This window comes from Natator depressus, chromosome 28 (genome assembly GCF_965152275.1).
Source record: "Natator depressus isolate rNatDep1 chromosome 28, rNatDep2.hap1, whole genome shotgun sequence".
In the NCBI taxonomy this organism is placed as follows: domain Eukaryota; kingdom Metazoa; phylum Chordata; order Testudines; family Cheloniidae; genus Natator; species Natator depressus.
Window position 1 is genome coordinate 7,646,416 of NC_134261.1, and position 10,657 is coordinate 7,657,072.

The 10,657-nt window shown below is 46.6% G+C and overlaps 1 protein-coding gene across 1 annotated transcript in view; it reads left to right on the forward strand.

Moving 5' to 3' along the window:
• LOC141978798 (uncharacterized) overlaps positions 1 to 10,657 on the forward strand; it is a 157,521-nt gene that overhangs the window by 120,855 nt on the left and 26,009 nt on the right. The window lies entirely within an intron of this gene.

Sequence of the window (10,657 nt, forward strand, 5' to 3'; positions counted from 1 at the left end):
AACACCTTAATTTATTCTTCACTTGCAATTTTAACAAATTGACGCTTTTTCCCTGACTCCCCCATCTTCTACGTGATCTTGGCAAGGGCTTTGGAGACCATATCAAAATCAAAGCTTCCCACTGACTAGGAGCAGAATGTGGACATGTTTCCACTGTGCACCTCGATGTCCACAAATAGGTGCAAATTCTTGTTCCCCCTTGCTAGCTAGCCTAACCAATGTTATAACAACAGTAATAGACACTCAGGTTGACCCAAGATGTCAGTTTTCTTGCTGAAACAAAACCAAAAAATCATTTTGGGTCAACCAAATTATTGCAGCAAATAAAATATTCACGCAAAAAACTTTCATCCCACTCTATATACTAGTCTTTGGAAGTAACCATCTCGGCAAAACTGACCATTAGCCTCTTCCATTCCTGAGGTCTAGCTGCTGTCGTGTTCTAAGCATAGATGATGGGCCTTTCACCTGTTGGCCACTGGTTACTACCTTGCTCAGGTAGCTACTGATGAAAGGCAATGTGGTTTAGTGGCTGACCTACTTCTATCCCTCTGCCCAACTAGGGGTGTTTGTTTCACATTGCATGTAAAAATACAATCAATGCATTTTGTTGATACCTAAATATGGGATCAAGCTGTGATTGTAAGTTAATGACAAAATCTCTGCTGAGTTCGACAGAAGGAAGGTTTTCTCATCAGGTTCTAGCACACGATAAAAGTTCTGAAGGTTCTTCGAGCTTCCAGACACATGGGCCAGAATTTTCAGAAGGTCTCACCCCCACCCCTAGAGCCAGATTTTCAGAAGAACTCAGCTCCCAGTTGGGCAATAAACATTTTGGCCAGATTTTCAGAAAGGCTCAATACACTGAGGGCTGAGCTATTTTGAAAACAAAAGGTGGTAGAAGTTGTGGGTGCTGGTTGCTTGGCCATCTGGCCCACCATGCAGGAGTTTGAGGTTCAACATTACTTTCTCAGAATGGTAGCAATCATCTTTTATTCCCTTAAAAAGGGAGCAGGGAGACGACATATAAAAATGGGTTGTGCTTTAGAAAGTCTCTAGAAGTTGAAAGAGATATGCAATCTCCGCCTCCCTGGAAAGTTCACAACAAGTTAAAGAAAACTGAGATTGATAAGTGGCTTGACTAACAGTGACAGGCTGGCCGAGTGGTCTAACGCATCAAACTCAAACCTGTGTCTTTCCGTCATTTGTGTTCTGGGATCCATATGGAGGTGGGCGTTCAAATCCCCTTCCTGATACAATCGTTGCCTTCTACCTGAGAAATAGCCTCATTTCAACCTTTCCTGTAACATTACAACACCAACTGCTTCGTATTCCTATGATAGAAGTTGGAGGGAATTCAAAAGTGGTGCATTCAGGGCACCTAGTTGAGGTCACGGGTGGCCTAGTTATAAGCTAAGGTTGTTCAGTCCTGTCTGGGAGGGTAAGCTCTGGAGAACACGGATCATCTGGAGATTTCTGAGGGGAAGCAGGAACAGCTGATCCAGCCGGCGGAAGACAGCCATCTAGGATCCTAAGGACATATTTTGGCATCTAGGGACTGAGAAGTAAATCTCAGAACAGAGAGCTGAGGTGGTGCTGATGACTATTTCCTGCGGCTAAGGCTAAATGGAAGTGTGTACATCTAGGAACAAGCAATGTCAGCCACGTATACAGCAACAGTGGGATCTCAACTAGGAGTCAAAAGGTCATTTTACCTCTGTATTTGCTGTGCCCACTTCATCCAGTTCTGAGGTCCCCAGTTCAAGAAGGAGGATGAAACATTTGAGAGAGGAAAGAAGAGCCATGAGAAGGATGAAAGGCTTAAAAGCCCCGCCTTGCTGTGATAGTCACAAAGAGCTCAGAAAAGGTTTAGGGGATGACGATCTCACTCCCTAAGTACCTACATGGGGAACAATACTTACTAACAGGCTCTTCAATCTAACAAGACAAATGTATAATGTGAGCCAATGGCTGGAAGTGAAGCTAGACACATTCAGATTGGAAATAAGGCGTGCTTTTTGACAGGGAAAGTAATTAACCATTGAAAATCTTACCCAGAGTCCTGGTGGATTCTCCATTCCTGGAAATTTTCAAATCAAAAGTGGATCTATTTTTTTTAAACGGATCTGTTCTAGTTGAAAAGGAATTCTTCGGGGGCAGGTTTCGGGCCCGTGCTAGACAGGAGGTCAGACTGGGTGTTTACGAAGACCCCTTCTGGTTTTAAAATACGGGAAACAAAGCCTTAAATGACAAACGCTTTATTCTGTGAACCAAAAGGAAGCGCTTCCCCTGGCTCTTTTTCTCATTTTGTAAACAAGGGCTTGGAATGTCAACTCTCAGTGAAACTTTGCCTTTAAACTGAATTAGGTGAATTTTCCAGCTCTTGATCCTCTGAGTCCAAGGAAGAATCCCTGAAAAGCAGGTGAGGTTTCAGTTCAGAATTTCATAGGTTAATTTGAGGCCATCCAAGAGTGAACACTTAGGTAGGGAACAAGTGAGAATTTGCTGATTGAGAAAAATTCCTGGTGAAAATTGGCAAAGCTGTGGATCTTTTTAAACATTCCAGTGAATTTACACATGAAGATACAAACAGAGAGAGAAACACAGAGAGAGAAAGAGAAAACCACACACTGCACAGGCCCATGCGGGCATTAACAAAAACCAGACCCACACACAAACCCACACAGCACACAGAGACATATGCACATAAGGGAAAGCCACACAAAACATACAAAGAACAAATCCACACATGAAACATACAGAAAAAGCACACAAGACGAAAACACAAAAACCACATTCCAAAAGAATACGAAGCAAAAAACAATTTGCCGGCAAAAATCAAACACACGCACACAAAACTATGCAAGGCATCCACAGAAATCACACAGGACCCACATGCTCATCAACCCCACAGACAAAAACCACATGAAGATATCGAAAGCCAGGCAGGGTTTGAGTCTCACAGCCAAGAGGGAGTGCAGGAAGGTGGTTTGGGGAGCAAAGGTTGAGGGGGAAGTCAGGGGCTCTAGAATCACAGGATGGGCAGTGCTCTGGGCTCTGCTTGATGCCTCCTGACACAGGGTGCGGATAGAGAATGGAGCCTTGTAGATCTGTGGAATCTGCCCTGCACTCTGCAGACGAAGAGAACCCGGGTGTCTTCTGAGCCGGAATTGTATTTTCCACCGGGCAAGATGAATGGCAGAAGTCATTACTTAAAGAAAGCTGATGCTTGAACTCACAACCTCAGCATCGCTCCTCTGTAAGTACTAGGAGCTAACCCATTGCACCGCTGGAGCCCAGATGGGGGTGAGGGGTGTATAAGCCAAAATGAATCCACGCTAAAGGCCACATGCAAGTGAGCTGGGTGGTATCCTTCTGTCTGATAGACCTGGGACCTGCCTTCAGCTGCTGATAGGATGGTTGGTGGTTTGAAGCCACCCAGTGCTGGAACTTCTCATTGGTGAGGTTAAGGAGACTTTTAAGAAGAGGAGGAAAGTCTCTTCCATTCCTGCCGAGCTCCATTTGTCTGCTGCGGCCCTTTAGGCTCTCTGCTCCCCTGTTGGGGAGATGCAGAGACGAGCCCCCATCTTGGTGAGTCATCGAGAGGCTGTATCCAATGGAGTGTGTGGGGGAGAGGGGTGGGGTAGGGCTGGATTGGGCTCAAGGGAATAAGGTTGTGTGTGACAATGGGCAGGTTTACCCTATAACAGGGATCGACGCTCTGAGATCGATCCACCGGTGGTTGATTTAGCGGGTCTAGTAAAGACCCTGCAGATTGCTCTCCAATGGACCCCTGTTCTGTAACCCCAATAACAAGAGTAAGGTGTAGACCCCACTGGAACTCAACCTAAGGTACGTCTACTCCAGCTATATGAATAATGGAGCTGGAGTTGAGTAGCACAGGTAAGCCCCCTAACATCATGGTGCCGGTGACTGACTCGGATGCATCGCATGGGATAGGTGAGTGGCAGCCTGTAAGCCCCCCTCCCCAACAGTCCACACAGCTGCTTGGAGGGGGTCTCGCGAACTCTCGTGATGGCAGTTGTGGGTTCTGGCAAGACAGGGTAAAGGATTTTTTGGATAAATGGGTAAGGAAGAACCAGGGCCCATACTAGGTGCAGGGGTCACCCTGGGATGAGATGAAAAAGGAAATGGAGGAAGTGTTCAGGGACCCAGAGGGATGGGGGGTGGCTGAGGAGCCCACCCTTCTTGGTGTATGGGTCGTGGAAGAAGGTCCCTGCCCATGGGGACTGAATGCCTTCCAGGGAAAGGAGACACTTCAGTCCGCTTGTGAGAGGTTCGAAGTGAGGGTAGCATTACAGGAAGCTGCCAGGAATCTTTCAAGTTTGGTTCTGCTCCAGCAAGGACTGCTGAAGGGTTGTAAATTAGTTAGGGGTGGTGAAAGATGATTTGGCACAACAGGGTTTGAAGTCAAAAGCAGAGTTAACAGATGACCTTTCGAGACATAATTCCCTGACATTACCAGGACCTCCAGTTCTCCCTGGAAACAAGCAGGGAGAACTGGAGGTCCTGGTGATGTCAGGGAATTATGACGTGATTGAATAACAGAGACTTGGTGGGATAACTCACATGACTGGAGTACTGTCATGGATGGTTATAAACTGTTCAGGAAGGACAGGCAGGGCAGAAAAGGTGGGGGAGTAGCACTGTATGTAAGGGAGCAGTATGACTGCTCAGAGCTCCGGTACGAAACTGCAAAAAAACCTGAGTGTCTCTGGATTAAGTTTAGAAGTGTGAGCAACAAGAGTGATGTCGTGGTGGGAGTCTGCTATAGACCACCGGACCAGGGGGATGAGGTGGACGAGGCTTTCTTCCGGCAACTCGCAGAAGCTACTAGATCGCATGCCCTAGTTCTCATGGGTGACTTTAATTTTCCTGATATCTGCTGGGAGAGCAATACAGCGGTGCATAGACAATTCAGGAAGTTTTTGGAAAGCGTAGGGGACAATTTCCTGGTGCAAGTGCTAGACGAGCCAACTAGGGGGGGAGCTTTTCTTGACCTACTGCTCACAAACAGGGAAGAATTAGTGGGGGAAGCAAAAGTGGATGGGAATCTGGGAGGCAGTGACCATGAGATGGTCGAGTTCAGGATCCTGACACAGGGAAGAAAGGTAAGCAGCAGGATACGGACCCTGGACTTCAGGAAAGCAGACTTCGACTCCCTCAGGGAACAGATGGCCAGGATCCCCTGGGGGACTAACATGAAGGGGAAAGGAGTCCAGGAGAGCTGGCTGTATTTCAAGGAATCCCTGTTGAGGTTACAGGGACAAACCATCCCGATGAGTCGAAAGAATAGTAAATATGGCAGGCGACCGGCTTGGCTTAATGGTGAAATCCTAGCGGATCTTAAACATAAAAAAGAAGCTTACAAGAAGTGGAAGGTTGGACATATGACCAGGGAAGAGTATAAAAATATAGCTCGGGCATGTAGGAATGAAATCAGGAGGGCCAAATCGCACCTGGAGCTGCAGCTAGCAAGAGATGTCAAGAGTAACAAGAAGGGTTTCTTCAGGTATGTTGGCAACAAGAAGAAAGCCAAGGAAAGTGTGGGCCCCTTACTGAATGAGGGAGGCAACCTAGTGACAGAGGATGTGGAAAAAGCTAATGTGCTCAATGCTTTTTTTGCCTCTGTCTTCACGAACAAGGACAGCTCCCAGACTGCTGCGCTGGGCATCGCAACATGGGGAGTAGATGGCCAGCCCGCTGTGGAGAAAGAGGTGGTTCGGGACTATTTAGAAAAGCTGGACGTGCACAAGTCCATGGGGCCGGACGAGTTGCATCCGAGAGTGCTAAAGGCGGATGTGATTGCAGAGCCATTGGCCATTATCTTTGAAAACTCGTGGCGAACGGGGGAAGTCCCGGATGACTGGAAACAGGCTAATGTAGTGCCAATCTTTAAAAAAGGGAAGAAGGAGGATCCTGGGAACTACAGGCCAGTCAGCCTCACCTCAGTCCCCGGAAAAATCATGGAGCAGGTCCTCAAGGAATCAATCCTGAAGCACTTACACGAGAGTAAAGTGATCAGGAACAGTCAGCATGGATTCACCAGGGGAAGGTCATGCCTGACTAATCTAATCGCCTTCTATGATGAGATTACTGATTCTGTGGATGAAGGGAAAGCAGTGGATGTATTGTTTCTTGACTTTAGCAAAGCTTTTGACACGGTCTCCCACAGTATTCTTGTCAGCAAGTTAAAGAAGTATGGGCTGGATGAATGGACTATAAGGTGGGTAGAAAGTTGGCTAGATTGTCGGGCTCAACGGGTAGTGATCAATGGCTCCATGTCTAGTTGGCAGCCGGTGTCAAGTGGAGTGCCCCAGGGGTCGGTCCTGGGGCCGGTTTTGTTCAATATCTTCATAAATGATCTGGAGGATGGTGTGGATTGCACTCTCAGCAAATTTGCGGATGATACTAAACTGGGAGGAGTGGTAGATACGTTGGAGGGCAGAGATAGGATACAGAGGGACCTAGACAAATTGGAGGATTGGGCCAAAAGAAACCTGATGAGGTTCAATAAGGATAAGTGCAGGGTCCTGCACTTAGGACGGAAGAACCCAATGCACAGCTACAGACTAGGGACCGAATGGCTCGGCAGCAGTTCTGCGGAAAAGGACCTAGGGGTGACAGTGGACGAGAAGCTGGATATGAGTCAGCAGTGTGCCCTTGTTGCCAAGAAGGCCAATGGCATTTTGGGATGTATAAGTAGGGGCGTAGCGAGCAGATCGAGGGACGTGATCGTTCCCCTCTATTCGACATTGGTGAGGCCTCATCTGGAGTACTGTGTCCAGTTCTGAGCCCCACACTACAAAAAGGATGTGGAGAAATTGGAGAGAGTTCAGCGAAGGGCAACAAAAATGATTAGGGGTCTGGAACACATGACTTATGAGGAGAGGCTGAGGGAACTGGGATTGTTTAATCTATGGAAGAGAAGAATGAGGGGGGATTTGATAATGCTTTCAACTACCTGAAGGGGGATCCCAAAGAGGATGGAGCTCGGTTGTTCTCAGTGATAGCAGATGACAGGACAAGGAGTAATGGTCTCAAGTTGCAGTGGGGGAGGTTTAGGTTGGATATTAGGAAAAACTTTTTCCCTAGGAGGGTGGTGAAACACTGGAATGCGTTACCTAGGGAGGTGGTGGAATCCCCTTCCTTAGAAGTTTTTAAGGTCAGGCTTGACAAAGCCCTGGCTGGGATGATTGAGTTGGGATTGGTCCTGCTTTGGGCAGGGGGTTGGACTAGACACCTCCTGAGGTCCCTTCCGACCCCGATATCCTAGGATTCTATGATCATTTGGCCAACAACATGCAGCAAAGCACCCAGCTAAGTTGCAGGAATGCTCTACAAGCCACTCCTCAATTGTCCAGAGACACCAGCGTATCTCCCCAGCCCTCAGCCTTGCACCTCAGAAATGTACCATCTCACACGGCTCACGGCCTGCTCTTGAAAAGCGTAAGCTCATTAATGAGTTCGCCACTTCATCAAAAATAAAGGGGACACGCACCAGCCTTTGTCATGTGAGCAACTTTCCCAAGCACTTTGGACAAACTCAGGAGTAAGTATCAAATATTAAAATAAGTTTTTATTAACTACAGAAAGTTAGATTTTAACTCAGTATAAGTGTTGGTCACAGAGGTCAAAAGTGGTTACATAACACATGGAAATAGACTCTCAGTCTGAACTCTAATTTGAATATACTAAGCAAGAATTGGATCAAACAGCTTTTCTCACTCACTGGTTGCTCCAGGCAATGTTGAGTTCTTAATACACAGACTGAATTCCCTCTCAGCCTGGGACCAATCTCCACAGTTCAAATTCTGAGTCTTCCAGACAATCTTCCAGGTGTTGAGATTGGGGAAGAGACAGGCCACGTGGGGGTGTCTTTGACTCTCATTTATATTTTTTCTCCAGATGCTAGGTAGATTCTTGCTGTGATGCTGGGGTTAGTTAGCCCCCAATATGGAGCAGCCGTTTGCCTCCTGCACCTTGTGGTAGGCGGGCCACAGCTCCTTCACTTTGACCCTGCACTGCAGTGTGTCCCTGTCATGGCCCCTTTCTATCATGCACCATGAAATCTGTGTGTGCACCTCGGGAGTTACACCGCAGAAAGCTGCTTTCCTGTGCAGAAATTTGCCAGTGTAGACAAGGCCGTAGAGGGCTTATATAAGAACGCAAGACTGGTCATAGACTGGGTAAGACCAATGGTCCATCAAGCCCAGTGTGCTACTTGAGAGTGACCAGTGCTAGATACACTGGAGGGAATGAACAGAACAGGCTTGTTGACCTGCCAGGTGAGGGTCTTTCACCTTTATTTTTAACTTCATTGTTGTCAATTCCTACTTATCCTATATCTTACCACCCCTCCCCTGAGGTCTCTGGGCAAATCAGGTGTGAACCACTCCTTTGACACAGACGTGTCCCAATCCAGCTGAATTGAGGCAGAATTTGGGCCAATGACAGTTTGGAAAACGCATGCTTCACCCAGCAGGTTTCTCAAAGTATCCGTTGCTGTGAACCGCATGTCGTGTGGATGTGCGAACCCCAAAGGTAGCAAACATGAAAAAAACACAAAGCCGGTTCTGAGGTTTCCAGAGCCAGGCCTGAGGGTTAAAGAGCTGTGCTCAAAAGGAGAAGGGGCCTCAGCACCTATAAAAATAACTGGTTGCAAAAACAAAACAAAAATTACATGAAAAAAAACAACCAAACAACAACCACCCAGAAAAGCTCCCATCACACGCCCATCACCATTGTACATCTTGACATCTCCTGCCTAAGGTGACATCTTTGCTTTGCGAACAAGAGCCCTGGGGAACTCTCTGGCTGTTCCCCTCTCACTGGGGAAAAGGTTCCACTTCTTGTCTCAAGTAATTTTCCTCCCAACAGAAGATTTATTTTCAAATTTATCCAAATAAATTCCATTTGAAATAGAAATCATTCCAGTCTATACTGGGTCTCTATTCTCATACACGCTATTTCTCTCACATGTTCCCCCACTCTCATTCCTTTGGAGTCAGGTTTTAATTGCAGGATTAGCCACCATTTCCTATGTAGTAGGAGGGGGCTAGAAGAAAACCTGAATTATACTGTAACACTGAAAGTGATCACAGAATCAGCCTCTTACGTTACACTAATAAACTTCATGTGTAATTTTCTTGTTGCTGGTAACAATTTATTCAAAGATTACAAACTATAAACCTTTAGGGCAGTTTTCTCTTAATTCCCATTTTCACCCAGTGAGCTCTGTGTGAAGTCACATTCTACCGTAACCTAGGAGCCTTCCATTTCTGAGGCTTCATTTCTCCCTGGGTCTTCTCCCAGAAGTGTGGGTGGAAGGGGTCTCACACTACGTGGGAAGGCTGCATCGTGAGAAAAACCACCTGTGCTCTACTTTCACACTTTCTAATCTTTCAGAGTAGCAGGAGGCGGAGAAGTGAGACAAAGGCATTAGACTCAAGAGCAAAACTAAGAGACCAAACCACAGACTCTGGACTCAGCATTCATGTATCCTGCAGTCTGAACTTGGAATCTGTTACATTCCCTCATTGGCTACCATCATTTAACCAACACGGAAGTGCTTCTTGTCCAGCAAGGCAGCCACTTTGGGACCCATAGGCATGGGATGGCTCTGAAGGAATCAGCTGTTTGTCTCTGTGCTTCAGGAAACTTTGGATCCAAATGGTAGAAGACAGTTGTTCCCAGTTTCATCACGGCATCCTGTAGAAGTGTGAGCAATGCCACTTCACTAGGGAGCAGCGTTCTAAAAACAGTTTACCTCGGCCACAGGTCACCAGAGCGTCCATCTCTGGGGTGAAAATCAACCACTCGTACCTGTCATTTCTACCTGAGTTCTTGTCAAATCTTTGACCTGAGTTGTAGCAATTTTACACTTCTCTGGGGTAGAATTCTTCACCAACCACACAACATACCAGCAGCGATACTGAGGTATAACTCCCCCAAATATGCCCTTTTGTTTCTTTAATCTGGTGGCACAGATTTAAATAAGGGACTAAATTCAGGTGCGGCTTAGAATCCCTGTAAGACACCAAATGTCAGGTATCTACTCAAAATAGGTGTCTTTCTGCAGCTCCATCACATTCCTCATGGATTTCATTTCCTACACATTTACAGCATGTCCCAGGAGTGAGCTGAACAGAAATGTCACTTCCATTTTTCCCATCTCTACCTAGATAGGGATTGCATTTCCCAAATAGGCAACATGCACCTGATTAGGAAGGGGAGATCTTCAGGAGCAACCTCCTGCAGGGCATGGGCCACAACTGCTTTGGGAGGCAAATGAATGGGTGTTTGGCTTAGTTCCAAATCATTTACTAGGGAATCCTCTTCCCAGCCCCTTCGGGAAATATTGACCTTACCAATTGAACAACAGGGGGATTGGGATGGCGACGGAGAATCCCTCTGATTTACCCGATGTTCTTCTGTTGTTACAGAGGGGAAAAGACATTTTTCTCTATCCCTTCCCTGTTCCTGCTCTTTGCTATACTTCAATATATTTTAAAGGGAGGAAAACAGTAGTAAAAATATCCGCCTTCAGGAAAACCTGAAGCAACAGTGCTCTGATGAACTGTGACAACTGGGAATGAAACAATATGTTCCTGGTGGGGGAACTTGATGACTAACA